Source organism: Corylus avellana, chromosome ca11 (genome assembly GCF_901000735.1).
Source record: "Corylus avellana chromosome ca11, CavTom2PMs-1.0".
In the NCBI taxonomy this organism is placed as follows: Eukaryota; Viridiplantae; Streptophyta; class Magnoliopsida; order Fagales; family Betulaceae; genus Corylus; species Corylus avellana.
In genome coordinates, this window is record NC_081551.1 from 14,659,187 (window position 1) to 14,673,510 (window position 14,324).

Consider the following 14,324-nt stretch of genomic DNA (forward strand, 5'->3'; position numbering starts at 1 on the left):
AGTCCTAAAGTGGATGCTAATCGTCCGATCCTAATGATCAATTGTGTGATTATTAGCGTCGACTTATAAGTGGACGCTAATGATCACTTTTAGCGTTCACATTGTCGACGCTAAAAGTCGTGAATTTTTGTCGCTAAAGCTGGAGTCAACAGAAGGCAGAGTCGACGCTTCACTATCAGCATCCACTCAAAGTGGACGCTAATGGTCCTAAAAAAACTTAAAAATATAGCAACTATCAGCATCCAAAGTATAGTGGACGCTGATGGTTAACTATTAGCGTCCACTAAAGTAGAGGCTAATGCTCCAAAAAAATAAATAAAATCAACCATTAGCGTCCAAACTAGAGTGGACGTTGATGGTGAACCATTAGCGCCCACTAGGGTGGATGCTAATGATTCTAAAAACATTTTAAAAAATCAACCATTAGCGTCCAAACTGGAGTGGATGCTGATGGTGAACTATTAGCGTCCATTAAGGTGGACGCTAATGATCGAAAAAAAAAAAAAACTATCAGTGTCCAAACTAAAGTGGACGCTGATGGGTCTGACATTCTAAAAAAAATAAAACATTATTAGGGTCAATTCGACCCTAATAATGTTTTATTATTTTTATTTTTATTTTTTAAGAAAGCAATTTTAAAAGATGAGGTCATATTCAAATGATATATAAATGATCCTAATGAAAAGAAAAAATAAAAAAGTCATGACAAAAGAATACCAAAAAGGCAACCAAAAGTTTCTAGCCATGCATATTGCTTATCAAATTGAAAAATCTAAAGTGAAATGATTACAAGTACAAAAATTCAGTCTGCCGATAAGAGAAATATGAACATTACAATTCATAATGTCCAAAAGAACATGCTCAAAACACCAAAAGGAAGATTTTCTAATTTGTAAAGGATAAATATGAAGATGCACGCAATAACGCCATTACCTAGTTGCTTTTCCACTGATCAAGGATAATTCTTTCAAATCAACCATGTCAAAGCTGTAACAATACATATAAAATTGAAGAAATGCAAGAAAAATAAGCAAAAGAATAAATATAGTTAGCAATACAATAAGGCAATAGTCCAGATGGTGAATCCATGGCCACATAATATTTACATAGGATAATTAGTTTGTCAATTGAAATGTTACTCAATTTTTATATCATTGTGAACAACTTTGGGTTACAGTGCCTCATGAAAGTAAGCTAGCCTACATGATTAGTTCAGTTATAAACATGCTTTATTCAAGTGGCTAATACAATGTCATGGATGAGATGCAGAGAAAGGGTTGAATATATAAAAATAAGGTTCAAATGTGAGTGACCACAATATATGTTCATACACAATATGTTGGAGATAACCATGATATTTCAAACATAAATCAGTAACAGTCCCACCAATACATGTTATGAGCTGAAGGAGAGGTAAATAATACCTTCAATGAATGAACAAGCAAGCACTTTGTTCCGTCAAAAGATTAATTTTATTGAAAATCAGCCCCCTTAATCCAATTGAAAACTCATTGTCCCTGAGATGAACAATATTCTTAATGTTACTATTCGCCCATAATCCAATTGATCAAAACCATATATACTTATCCATGAGATGCACAAACTTTTTAATGTTTGAAGGGCTCTAAGAGTTGGAAGCTTATTCAGTCTGTCTACAGTAAAGGCACATACTAGAAAACACTAAGATAAGAAGATTGTACCAAGAACATGTTAATACAAATTTCACACGTTCTTGCACATATCAAATGTAACACGTGGCTACAATAACTAAATCAGATCAATATATTACAATTTTTAAGAGATGGGAAAAGTAATATATTACAATATCTCTCCCAAATCTACTTAACCATGCAAGCTTAACACACCCACAAGCACTACAAACATGATTATCAGCAGTGTCATTCTTATGTGCACATCAAATAAGCCTCCGAGCATGGTTAAGGGCCAAAAAATGATGGCAGCATCTTGGGTCCTATTACAAGTAGCTAATGCTCGAGAAAATCTCACCAGAATAGGGCTCAGAGCAATGGTATTTAATCACAAAAAAAAAAAAAAAAGATAGACAACAACAATCAAATCATACAAAATATAAAATACTTGCAATTATTTTAAGAAGGTGGTGCTGGATAAGGCAATAGGATTGACAACAATAGGCCAGTCAAGAAAATGTCTAGTATCTTGGGCAAATAAGTAATCGTTTTGTAATTTGTTTATAGCTAGAAAATTAAAGGCTAATTATTTATTCAGGATAATATCTTTCATTGTGGATAGCCAGTTGGATAGCCAGATTTGCAATGGAAAAATAGGGAGAAAAGAGAGATTGATGGAGAGATCGATAACCACACAGAGAGAGAGAGAGAGAGAGAGAGAGAGAGTTGGTGACGATTCTCTATATAAGGAGGGAAAAGACACCACATCTTCAGATTTGTCATCAACATACAAATTTCTAAGAGATGGGAGATTATGCAAACCCCATTCCATCCCCACAACCACATCCCAAAAGCTTCATATCAAAATCTTAAAGTAAATTAAATCTTGAGACTTGCCAAACATATCATGAATAATGGCTTAAAACTACAAAACGACACCTATCATTGCAAACACAAGCCGAAAACCACAAATACTGGCAAAGTTTAAAAGTTTAACACCTCTTGTAGAAGACTACTATGCATTAACACTACTACCACATTAGACAACAATCTTCAAACTAATCTAAATGCCCACACGAAATGTAACTCAAAAGGACTAACCTCATCAAAATCATCAAAAATATGTGAGAACTGTCGCATGAACCAAACCTACCAAGGGAGAAAACTATTAAATATATGTTTTACAATCCATGGCCAGCAAAATTCCAGAACTCAAAAATAAAGTACTTCTCTGCATCCTCTTCCTTGCCAATTCATCCTCATAAGCAATTTGAGTAATCTACCACAATGAACCAATTTATAGTATCAGAGATAATGAGAATAAAACCCAACATGATAGAGAAAGAGATACTAAAAATGTTTTTCTTCATGAAACATGTCAAAGTGAGAACTTGCTTGGGTAGTTTAACTTTCTTGTACTCTTGTCATCCTGTATACACTTAAAAAGAAAATTTAGAAAGATATTTTTACTCCCTTACATTGTTTACTCAAAATTTTTTAACCTTGATAAACATGTCAAGGGAGATTTAGTAACTCAAAAGTTCTTGAACCAAAAATTTTGCGAATATCTTAACATAATTTAAACCAAATAAAAAGTACCAACATATATACATTACCAAACAGAAAGTACCAACAAATACTCAAATACACAGTTGCAAATAAAAAGTACCAACAATTATCTAAATACACAGTATCAAAAAATATATCCCAAATAGATGGTATCAAAAAGTACATCCTAAATAGATGGTTATTCCAAAGCTCCTTCAATTGTTGGCTTGACTTGATTCACCTCTAATCAAGCTCCCTTTAGACCTAAGAAGAATAGAATTTCATATAATAATCAATAAGCTTTTTAACTATTACTTAATATGTGTGTTTTTGTAGAATTAATGCATAGGTAAAGTTTCACTAACCCTCCAATACGTGACATTAAGAACTCAACAGTGGCATGCAATTTGTTCGTTCGATCAACAGTGGCTTGCAGAGTGTCCCTTGTTTGTTGAAGTTCAATTCTAGTCTGTTGAAGTTCACTTTGAGTATCTTCTTGTCTTTTCCTACACTTGTCATGGTTGTCAGAGTGGGTGAACGATTGCGCTTGAGATGAAGTACTTAAAAGGGTAGGTATAAGACAGCATCCAATTCCTCTGACGTGCCCAGATCGTCGGCTCCCTAGCACTTTTGTGACTATTTCTTCCATTCGGTCCTCCACACTTCTTCCCTTCGCATTGCCTTCCTCCATGGCTTCACTGCTTGTTAATTCTCGCATCTCAAGCTGCACAAGTCATAGTTGGTCTTAGTTTAATATATACTTCATGCAAGTTTATTATTCATGTTCTTCACTAATCAAATTTATGATCGGAGCGTAAACATTTACTTACATATAGACTTTTACATTTGGCGGTCAAAAACTCTCTATCCTTTTTTCTTGAATGGGTACACTTATATAGTTCAACAAGATTGGGCTTGACTTTTGTTTCTTGTTCCTACACATAATACATATAATCAAAGTTTACACTAAATAATGTTACTTTCATTAAATTATGCTACGAGATACTTACCTTTTCGTAAATGACATTGACAAATGAAGAAGTCCTAGATGTGTGATTTGTTTCCAAGCGGCTTCTATTTTTTGTATTTCGTTCAGACTTTTTCTATTAAATTTGAAGAAAAAAAAAAACACAATTATTCATAAAATGTGTTCAAGTGCATGCAAATTATATCAATCTAAATTTTCTAATCATTATAATAATATATATTTACCTTCCATTCAACGTTATCAAATGAGTCACATATTAGTTTCCACTGTTCAGGACCATACCCTTCTAACACCTTTTCCCTTCCAATAGCCTTAGCCCTGGCAATCCCCTCAGCATCGCGTTCATGAACGCCTTCAAAATATTTTTTGTTGTGGTCCCTATACAAATTCGAACGAAGCCTAGCATACGCATGACCCAATTTATTTTCAACAGCTTTGATGTGCTCGTATCGTCCCATATTCAGTGCGAAGTTTGACTGATACATAATAGACAAGAAAAAAATGGTAAAAAATGTGTCACATTATTTTTTCATATGAAACATATTCTTAAACATTACATTGATATTCATACCTAAACATGGAATGACAGCTTGCACTTTTCCTCAGCCGGGACCTTTTTCCATTTACCGTGATGGAGTTCGCACATGTTACGAATAATCTCCCCAATCTTGCTCGCAAACCATGCTGCATTCTCACCTACAGGTGCCCGGTGTCTATTTGGGATGTTTAGCACTAAAGGACCATTCTTAAGTATGTGGTCACTCAACTCCTTACACTTGGCCTTACCCCTTACATTTTTGACATACGTGCTAGTTGTTACGCAAAACATGGTAACGTAGTAAGTTATATTTGGAAAAATATATTGTGAAATGTCTATAATAAACCAAAATAATACAAAAATAACATTTCATAAACATATAATTCATATCAACTTACAAGATGCAGTATGGGCGGCTCCTTGTGAATCCAATTCTACCACTGAGTGAATAGGATTATAAGACTCTTGCGAAGGATGCCCATCCACTGACTCAAGGGGGGGGGGGTGTGAGGGCGACATTTACATATCTATATCACCAAACCCAGAATTGGGAGTCGGACTCATGCTCGTCAATAAGGCCCTGGCCTTGACCTTGGCCTCAGCCTCATACTGCTGTAACATGTTTGCGTCGTGTTGTTGTCATTGTTATGATCAATCTGCTAACAACTCAAAAACCAAAAAATTATATTAGTCAAATTATAACCATATAGCATGTTTAATATTTTTGACAAAGATATAATAATCATGCTAGTAAAAAAAAAAAACAAAAAAACACCACAATATATATATATATATATATATATATATATATATATATAGAGAGAGAGAGAGAGAGAGAGCATTAACTTCATTAAATATGCTAATACACTTTGTACTTACACCAAATGTGAGCTTATGTTCAACACATTTCATCATCAAATTCATATTTAGAATCTGTATCACTGTTACTTGAAGATAATTGTTCGTGTTCAGAGTCTATATTGTTGTGGCTAGATAACTCCTCTTCCTTATCAAAGTTTGTATCATGGTCCTCGTCTGGCAAGTTATCGTTGGCAAACATGCTTGTATCAAGTTGAATATAGAATTCATCAATTGCTATTGTCGCATCATCTCTACGTAATTGAGTAGAGGCTTCAACATTTACTTCGTCAACAAAGATCATATTACCCCTAACACATTCACCTTCCTGGTATACATCATCACGGAGTCCTTGATCATCTTCTGTATTATCTCCTTTTTGTACTGTTGGAATATAATAGATGTCTCTATTGATCCACTTCTGCACCACTTTTTAATTACCACCCAATTTGGGATCATCCAAGTTAAACACTTGCGAAGTTTGACATGCTAAGATTAATGGGTCGGATTCACACCATTTACGAGAAGTATTCACAATCGTAAAGACTTGGTCCATTCGTATTCTTGTTGCACTCCCAGTGTCCCCCCAATCGCACTCAAACAAGTACACGAGATTTCGGCCAGGGTAACGTAACTCTAGAATATTTTTTAACTCACCATAATACTCTGTTATTGAGGTTTCGTCCTCACCTGAAACACAAATACCACTGTTTTGGGTAGTACGAGTTTCTGCACATTCTTTCGTGTGGTACCTAACCCCATTTATGATGCAACCTTTATACGATCTAACATGACGATCAGGCCCACTTTTAAGATCATATAATTGTTTTGAGCTATTGTCTGCAGTACGCCCACTATTGTATAAACGTTTATGGAACCAACGTTCAAAGTTAGCCTCATACTTTTTTTCAATGTCAAGGCTGCCTTCTCTTTGGATCACGTATTGATAAATGATCATCAATGCTAAAATTATAACATGTCGTAATAGGTAAAACACAAAGACCATTACAAAACTTACTCCAAATATGAGACCGTTTCGTTACAGATGGTAAGCACCTACCATCGTGCCTTATCAAAATCATTAGCATCTAGTGTTACTAATTTAGCTGCTCCTAACAGATGAACTTGTCGGGAGAACACATCCAAGCGTGAGCCCATCTCTACAATATCAACGTCAACATTTTTCCGTTCACGGTTTCATCTTATCTTAATCCCCCGAAGATACCTGAAGCAAAAGGTCAAGCTCTCCTCAGCTAGGTAACATTCGGCAATAGACCCTTCTAGACGCGCTTTGTTATGCGTCCACTTCTTATATCTTTCGAGTTCCCTTTCGAACGGATACATCCAACGGTTTTGTATAGGACCGGCAAGCTCGGTCTCCTGAGGTAAATGAAGTGCTAGATGGATCATAACATCAAAAAAAGTTGGCAAAAATATTTTTTTTTCATTTTGCATAAAATTATTACAATGTCAACTTTCATTTGTTTCAGGATATCCACTTTCAATGTCTGTGCATATAACTTCGTAAAAAAGGTACTGAACTCGGTCAATGTTGTTCATATTTCCGACGTAGAGAAATTTTGAATTGCAACAGGAAGCAAGTGTTGTAAGAAGACAATACAATCGTGGCTTTTCATTCGAAATTTTACCAGGAAGCTTGTTCATACATCGACCAATGTTAGATGCATACCTGTCAGAAAATTTATCAAAATCACTCAAGGCTCACAACAACACTTAAGTAGGCTTTCTCTAGGACTCAAAAGGCAAAATGGGTTGGTATGGGCATGGGAGGGGGGTATTTATAGGGTGAAAAAGCTGTGGGCACTGCAAAAGCAGGCCTATAGTGCAATGATCGCTCGGTACTGCAATGTTCAGCGTTCGTGTATTGTTTACCCAATGGTTTTAGGGTTGCACTCGTACGCTCGGGCAATATCTAGTGGTCAACCAAAAGTCAACGTACGCTCAGGCTGATTCCCACACAAGCGTTCATGTACTATTTTTAGGCGAGAGCAAAAGTCAAAGCCGTCCAAGTTACTCTTAGTGTGTCTGAAAAGGATGACCTAGAGGAAAACACCAATTATTTGGCACATGTTTGGTTGCTACTGATCAATTTTGTATACAGGTTATTGGGCCACCGAAAATGATAAGTTGCACATGATCATTTATGATAAATAGAATCATGGGTTTAACTAGGCCTGTAAATGAGCCGAGCTGAGCTGAGCTTTGGCAAACTCGGACCAGCTCATTTAGGAAGAGAAATAATCGAGCCGATCTCGAGCTCGAGCTGAGCTTGAAACCCCCAGCTCAAGATCGGCTCAATTACAATTTTGACACACTTGGGATTGAGCTTGAGATCGTGAAAGGGCACTTTTCGAGCCGAGTCGAGCCCTCGATTGGCTCGGCTCGGCTCGAGCTTGAGTTAGAAAGAAGAGTTTCACCCTCGCCAAACCGAGCTTGAGCTCAAGCTTAGTTAAAAGCTCATTTGAGCATTAAACGAGCAGCTCGGCTCATTTACAGCTCGTTAAGATTAATATGTAATTTTTTTTCTAAAACAGTTAAATTTCAACACTGAATCTTGTAACATTCCAAGAGCCAATTATAAATCAATTAAAATTCACTTAGCAAGGTAAGATACACTAAATCAGGTAAAATTTAGGACAATTATAACAGGGATACGTTTAATCTCATGGGACAACCTAAAACTAAGTAACTTATAATTGCAGAAACTATAAACACCTGAAATTACATGCTTACAGAACAAGTATATACTGTATATTAGAGCCTTACAAATTACAAGCAACCTCAAATTGAAGAAAACAAATTAAATTACAAACAGAATTACAAATGAAATTGAAGAAATTACAAATGACTAAAATGAGTCAAATGACAAAAGGCAAGATTCATCCAAAGGGACTACACAACCTAGCCACCAGCTGCCAACAATTTGCCAATCATCAGAAATTTGACCAACAACCTCAGGAACAGGTGCTTCCTTTTCTTCAATCGAATCCTGTACTTTCTGAGGAGGATTATACACTTCCTCTACGTCAACGTCCTCTGGCACTGTCGGTGACGGTTCAAAAATATTGATCTCCAGGATCGAAGGATCTGCAACACAATTATCCTTCAAATCAGTTAAGAGTGCACCAAACGTCTATACATTGAATTGCAAATTGCATTTCACATTACCAAGTTCAGGACTAGGAGGCGTTTCAACATCATTATCCAAACCCTGGTTCCCCTCATCAACATATCTAAAAACATCATTCAGACAAAGTAGCCTTTGTCACTGCATTCAATGAAAAAAGAAAGGTGTTAAATGTTTTTAACTCCCTGCAAGATATCAAGGTAGCTTTATCACTTGAGATGTCAAGTAATCTCAAATCAATAGCATAAAAAAATAAATATGATATTTATAAGCACATTTTTTAGATATTTTGAGACCATATAATGCAGAAACTTAAAAATACCAAACTAGCAACTAGCATGTAAAAATATGTGGCAGCTTTTAATGAAGTTTCTTAGTCAAGGAATATGTACTTGCATACAAAAACAAACCAAAAAAAAAAAAAAAAATTGTTAGCAAATTTTTACTCCCTTGAAAATTACATAAGATTTTTTTTGATAAGTTATTGAGAACCTCCAAGCCCTTCAGTGCCAAAACCAACCATCCAGTGTAAAGAATGAACTACTAAAAAAACTTAAATAAGATTAAAGGTAAGAAGGTTTTTCTTACCGAAGCTGATGGTCATGAAAGTCAGCTGCAAGAAATATGAAGAAAAAAAAAAATTAATAAAATTGCGTAAACAAATCTAACCTAGGGTCATGGTTAAGAAGAAATTAATAAAATCAACACTATAAACTTCTAGACTTTGTAAGTTTAGGCCTTCAATTAGGTATAGATAAACAAATCTCATACATTTTTTTATTCAATATAGGAAGATAATTTCTTAAGAAATTGAACGTATTTTTCATTTTTATCATTGTTTAATTTGTTTCATAAATCTAAACAAAACCTAAAAGTTTGAGAACAACGATTTCCCAAGCACATGGTTATACTCTACTTGCTTTATCATCAAAGACAATCGGTCCATTTCTACGTCATTATGTCATTCTATACTGTTATGCAAATAACTTATAAGATTGAAACCTTACCTTTGTCATTTAGCACATATTGTCGTGGTTTCGATACTGTTTTGACAAAGAAAAAAGATAGTATCAGTGTTTGAAAACATATATAGAATTAAAACTTAGCATTTCTTTTACAGTTTGAGATCCCGAGTAGACTACCACAGAGCACCCCAAAGAACACCCGAACACATAATCAAAATCAAAGTAATATGGTCTTATTTTGATTTGAAATCGTCAAGAAAAAATTAAAAGAAGCAACCAGATTATGCATTGGAACGTACCTTTGGGTGATCGTGTAGCGCCCCAGAATTTTCAAAGTTATTTAAATAGATTATTTCGATAATGATGTTATTTTAATATCCATTGTAGCCAAGGATTTTAATTCTTGGAAAATTTATGATGTTACAGAGAGTGGTAATTAGAGGATGGTAATTGGTGAAATAATAGGATAGTAAATGGTAGGAAGAATTGTATGGGTAGGTAGAATAGTAAATGTAGAATAGTCAATGGTAGGTATAAGGAGGGTAGAATTGTAAATAAGAATGTAGAATAGTCAATGGTAGGTATACTAAGTGGGTAGGTGGAATAGTAAAATGAGGGTATAATTGTAAATTGAAGGTAGAATAGTATTTAGTTTTCTCCTATAAATAGAGCTCTTCCATTTCACAATTTCACCACTCCCCTCCCATCTCTTGCACATATTCTTTTTTCTTCCGCTTTCTACTCAGTCTTTCTTCTTTCTGAGAGTGTTTACTCAGAGTAGAGAGAGAAAAGGCGAGACAAAGCACTGCAAGAAAGAAAGAATACGAGAGATAGCGGACTTGAGAAATTTGTTTCAAAAGATATACTAGTGGTGTTAGTCAGATTGGAGCAACTAGATTCCTTCAGACCACTTTTAGCTTCAGTCTAGAGGTAAGTAAATTCACTACCTCTTCTAAAATTACTTCATGTCATGCTATTTATTTATTCTTGTATTAAACTGTAAATGATTATTTTATTTACCTGTCATGGAGATATGTTGCATGTATGAAGGATTTCTAAAAGAATTATTTTAAAAATTTCTATTTCTTTAAACGCTTTCTAAGTATAACAAGTTTACATTTGGAAAAGTTTCCATTTTGAGAAAAGAAAGCTGAGAAATGATGATGATTATAAGAAAGAAGAATGATGATAAACCCTCCTACATGTTGCCCTAAGATGCATCAAAAGAAGTACAAAGAAAAGTACAAAAAATGAGTTAAATGTTTATGAAATGAGGGCACATGTATGGAAGAGAGTATTTTTGGCCCCAAGATAAGTAAGGATGAGAGGAGTTTGGTACTGATACTCGGATGGAGGCGAAACCACTGAATGAGGCTATGCCAGAAGGTGGTATTCCATCAACATGACCGTTGAGTGCACAAAGAAAAGAGTTAATTGACGGTCGGACATGGCTGAGGCCACAGTTCAGTGCCATGGTCACAAGAACCCGCAATCCTCGTACACAGGGGTAACAATGTACATGGGCCCTAATATGAGAAAATGATGATATGATTTCAAAAATGATATACTATGATGATTTAGAATAATGATTTACAATGATGATTTATAACGATGATATACTATGATGATTTATAACGATGATATAATATGATGATTTACAATGATGATTTATAATGATGCATTATGATGATGATTTATGACGATGATTTATTACTAGATGTAATAGTATGTATACGCTACGGGAGATGCAACCGTACATATGTGTATTATTATGGCTGGATGTATATTTATTTGTGAAAACGATTTTCAAAACTGAGAAAAAGGAGTAAAACTATTTATGGTTGTGGATTTTACTTGCTGGGCCCCTTTGGGCTCATTCAGTTTTATTTCTTGTTTTCAGGTAGAAAGGACGCTGGAATAGGAGGCCGGAAGGGGGACGTGAATAATTATTAATTTTCAAAGTCTTTTCATATTAGTTATTGTAATAATATGATATTCCGCAACTAAAGTTTAATGTTTTCTAATTTCGCTTGTAATAAAATCTCTTGAAGAATGTTTTATACATTTATCGTATCATTTAAAATCAAGTACTCTGATAGACCTTATAGATCTTTGCAAAAACTTTTGTTGTAAAAAAAGAAAAGTGGCAAACTCAGTCTTAACGGGCTGGGGATGTTACAGATCGGCTTTCACGAAGATGGAAAACCCTCAAACTTAGAATCCTAAAGGAAGACCTTCAAACTCATACCCAATCTACAAACAATCAAGCCAAAATCTATCACAGTCAAACAAAAATCAATGAAAGAGAAAGAGATAGAGAGTGTTTTGATCTAGGATTTCATCTGAAAATTGAAGCGGTTGCCGAGAGAGTGAGAGACAGAGAGAGGGTTTTGAACTTTTGTTTTGGGGTTAGGGCTGCTGGAAGCTTGAAAGAGATGAATCAATAGCTTGGATTAAATCAAGTTACATCCGACGGCTATAATTATAAGCTGAAAAAGTTTTAAATTTCAAATAATCATAATAATATAGTATGGGTAATTTCATGTGAGCTCGCTTATTAGCTATCTAATAAATGATCTTGACCATTTATTTTGATCATTATCTTCTCATACAATAAAGGACGTTGGATTAGCTCAATCAGGGGAAGCTTACAACGATTCGGATGCACCATATAAGTCCTACGCAATTAAATGGTTTACAGCTGTCGTCCATTGAATGCATCCAACGGCTTAGATTTCATCACAAAATTTTGGACGGCTGAGACAGCCTACGTGCAAACCGAGACTGCTGCAGTCTCGTAGACCGTGCATGTGTGGGGGAGTACGAGAGTGAATTTATCCTCCATGTGCGTGAGTTGGTGAATCCGGTTCCATGCGTTATCCAATAAATGATCTTGACCGTTTATTTTGATCTTTATTTTCGAATTAAATTCAGAACAACGGATTTGTGAGCTCAAGGTGTTATGCGGAACATCATATAACTCTCACGTTAGGAATGGATTACAGCTGTATTCCATTTATCAAATCCAACGGTTACTATTAAATCAATTAAAATCGGACGGCTATGATTCTAAGATGAAATATTTCAAATTTCAAATAATCAGAATAATCTAGTATGGGTGATTTTAGATGAGCTCGCCTCTTAATTATCTAATAAATGATCAAAACCGTTACAATTAATTATCTAATAAATGATCAAAACCGTTACAATTAAATACAAATTTGTATCAATTAAATCACATCCGTTTAATTAACTAAAGTACACAGCAAAATGTGCTTGCAATAGTACCCCATAAAAACTCTAAAACAAAATTTTAATTAAATACTAAATAGGTTTAAAAATGGTTGTATTATTTATCATTATTTAGTAGTGTATAATGTCTAATTGTTTTAATGTTTTAAGTCTCATAATCCTAATTAATATGTCATTAAGACAAAAACAAGTAACATATATAGAGTATAGTTCATAAACATAGCTACATTACATATTAAATTTGAAATTTGTAATTAATATATCATACACCAATACATTAAACCTATTATTAATAACATAGTCTCATATAAATATAATGCTAGTTATACCTTTAATTAGTTAATTGTATACACATTAAACCTATGATTATTATTTTTTTTTTTGAAAGAAAAACATTTCAATTTCATTCATAATAATCACGAGCATAAAGCTCTTACATCGCAGGAGCACAAAGCCCTGAAAATACAAATTATAGCCACAAAGATACAATCATCACCTAAAACCTCCGCTAACCTATGACTAGTTTTCAATTGAGATAACAGATCTGCATAAGACAGACGCAATCCAATGCATAGGTAGCTCAAATTCCTCCTCGACCCAAAAGCCAGGTAAAAGTTCACGTCCACAACTCAAAGGCCTGGACCAAAAATCACATCCATGACCCAAAAGTCTGGACCAAAGTTCAATTCACATCCAAGCAGGCAAATCGAGGGGCCAAAGCCTTATTACAAACATAAGCAAGAAAATCGAAATAAAACGTGGGCGAACCTAAGAGGCAGAGCCTTATTACAAGCAAATAACATGAATGAAATGCATACAGGGAAAAATAGGAACAAAGACAATACAAGGAAAGTAAAACAAAACGGGAACAGGCACACACAGCGTGGATGCCGATAGTGCACTCGCCAAAGACCGACACCGGAAGGGAACGCTGGAAGCTCGACGCGGCGGGGACGCGGAAAAAGGCCCAAAACAGTGGACGGAGGGAGGCGAAGCCGATCGCCAGTTGGCCAGAAAACCATCACAGCAGGGGGCGTTGAGGCTTTTCATTGGAGGGGCATGAGGAAAAACCCAGCAGCGGATGATGGGCGGCAAAGCGGGCAGAGGTGATCGGCGGCGAACACAAAACAAAACAAGGGGGAGTTTAAAAGAAACCCCAAAATCAGCACCCACATTGAGTGGCACACATGCAAAGCTACAAGAACAACATACCAAAAACACAACAAAGAAACAGAAAACAACCATAGAGCCCCGCTAGAGACAAAAGCGGAACAAAGAGGAAGGGGTGGCGGAGAAGGGGTAGGGAGGAGGCAACTCGGGCCAGGGACATCAAGTAAACTACTGGCACCCGGTGCAAGGGCAGGCGAGGGGGAGGAGG

At 35.4% G+C, this 14,324-nt stretch overlaps 1 long non-coding RNA gene across 1 annotated transcript; it reads right to left on the bottom strand.

Moving 5' to 3' along the window:
• Window positions 1-733: 733 nt before the first annotated feature.
• Window positions 734-1,513, bottom strand: LOC132165253 (uncharacterized). Its single transcript, XR_009438475.1, has 2 exons — window positions 1,425-1,513; window positions 734-987 (listed from the first exon to the last, which is right to left on the bottom strand). It is a non-coding gene; the product is annotated as an uncharacterized LOC132165253 (long non-coding RNA).
• Window positions 1,514-14,324: the final 12,811 nt, after the last annotated feature.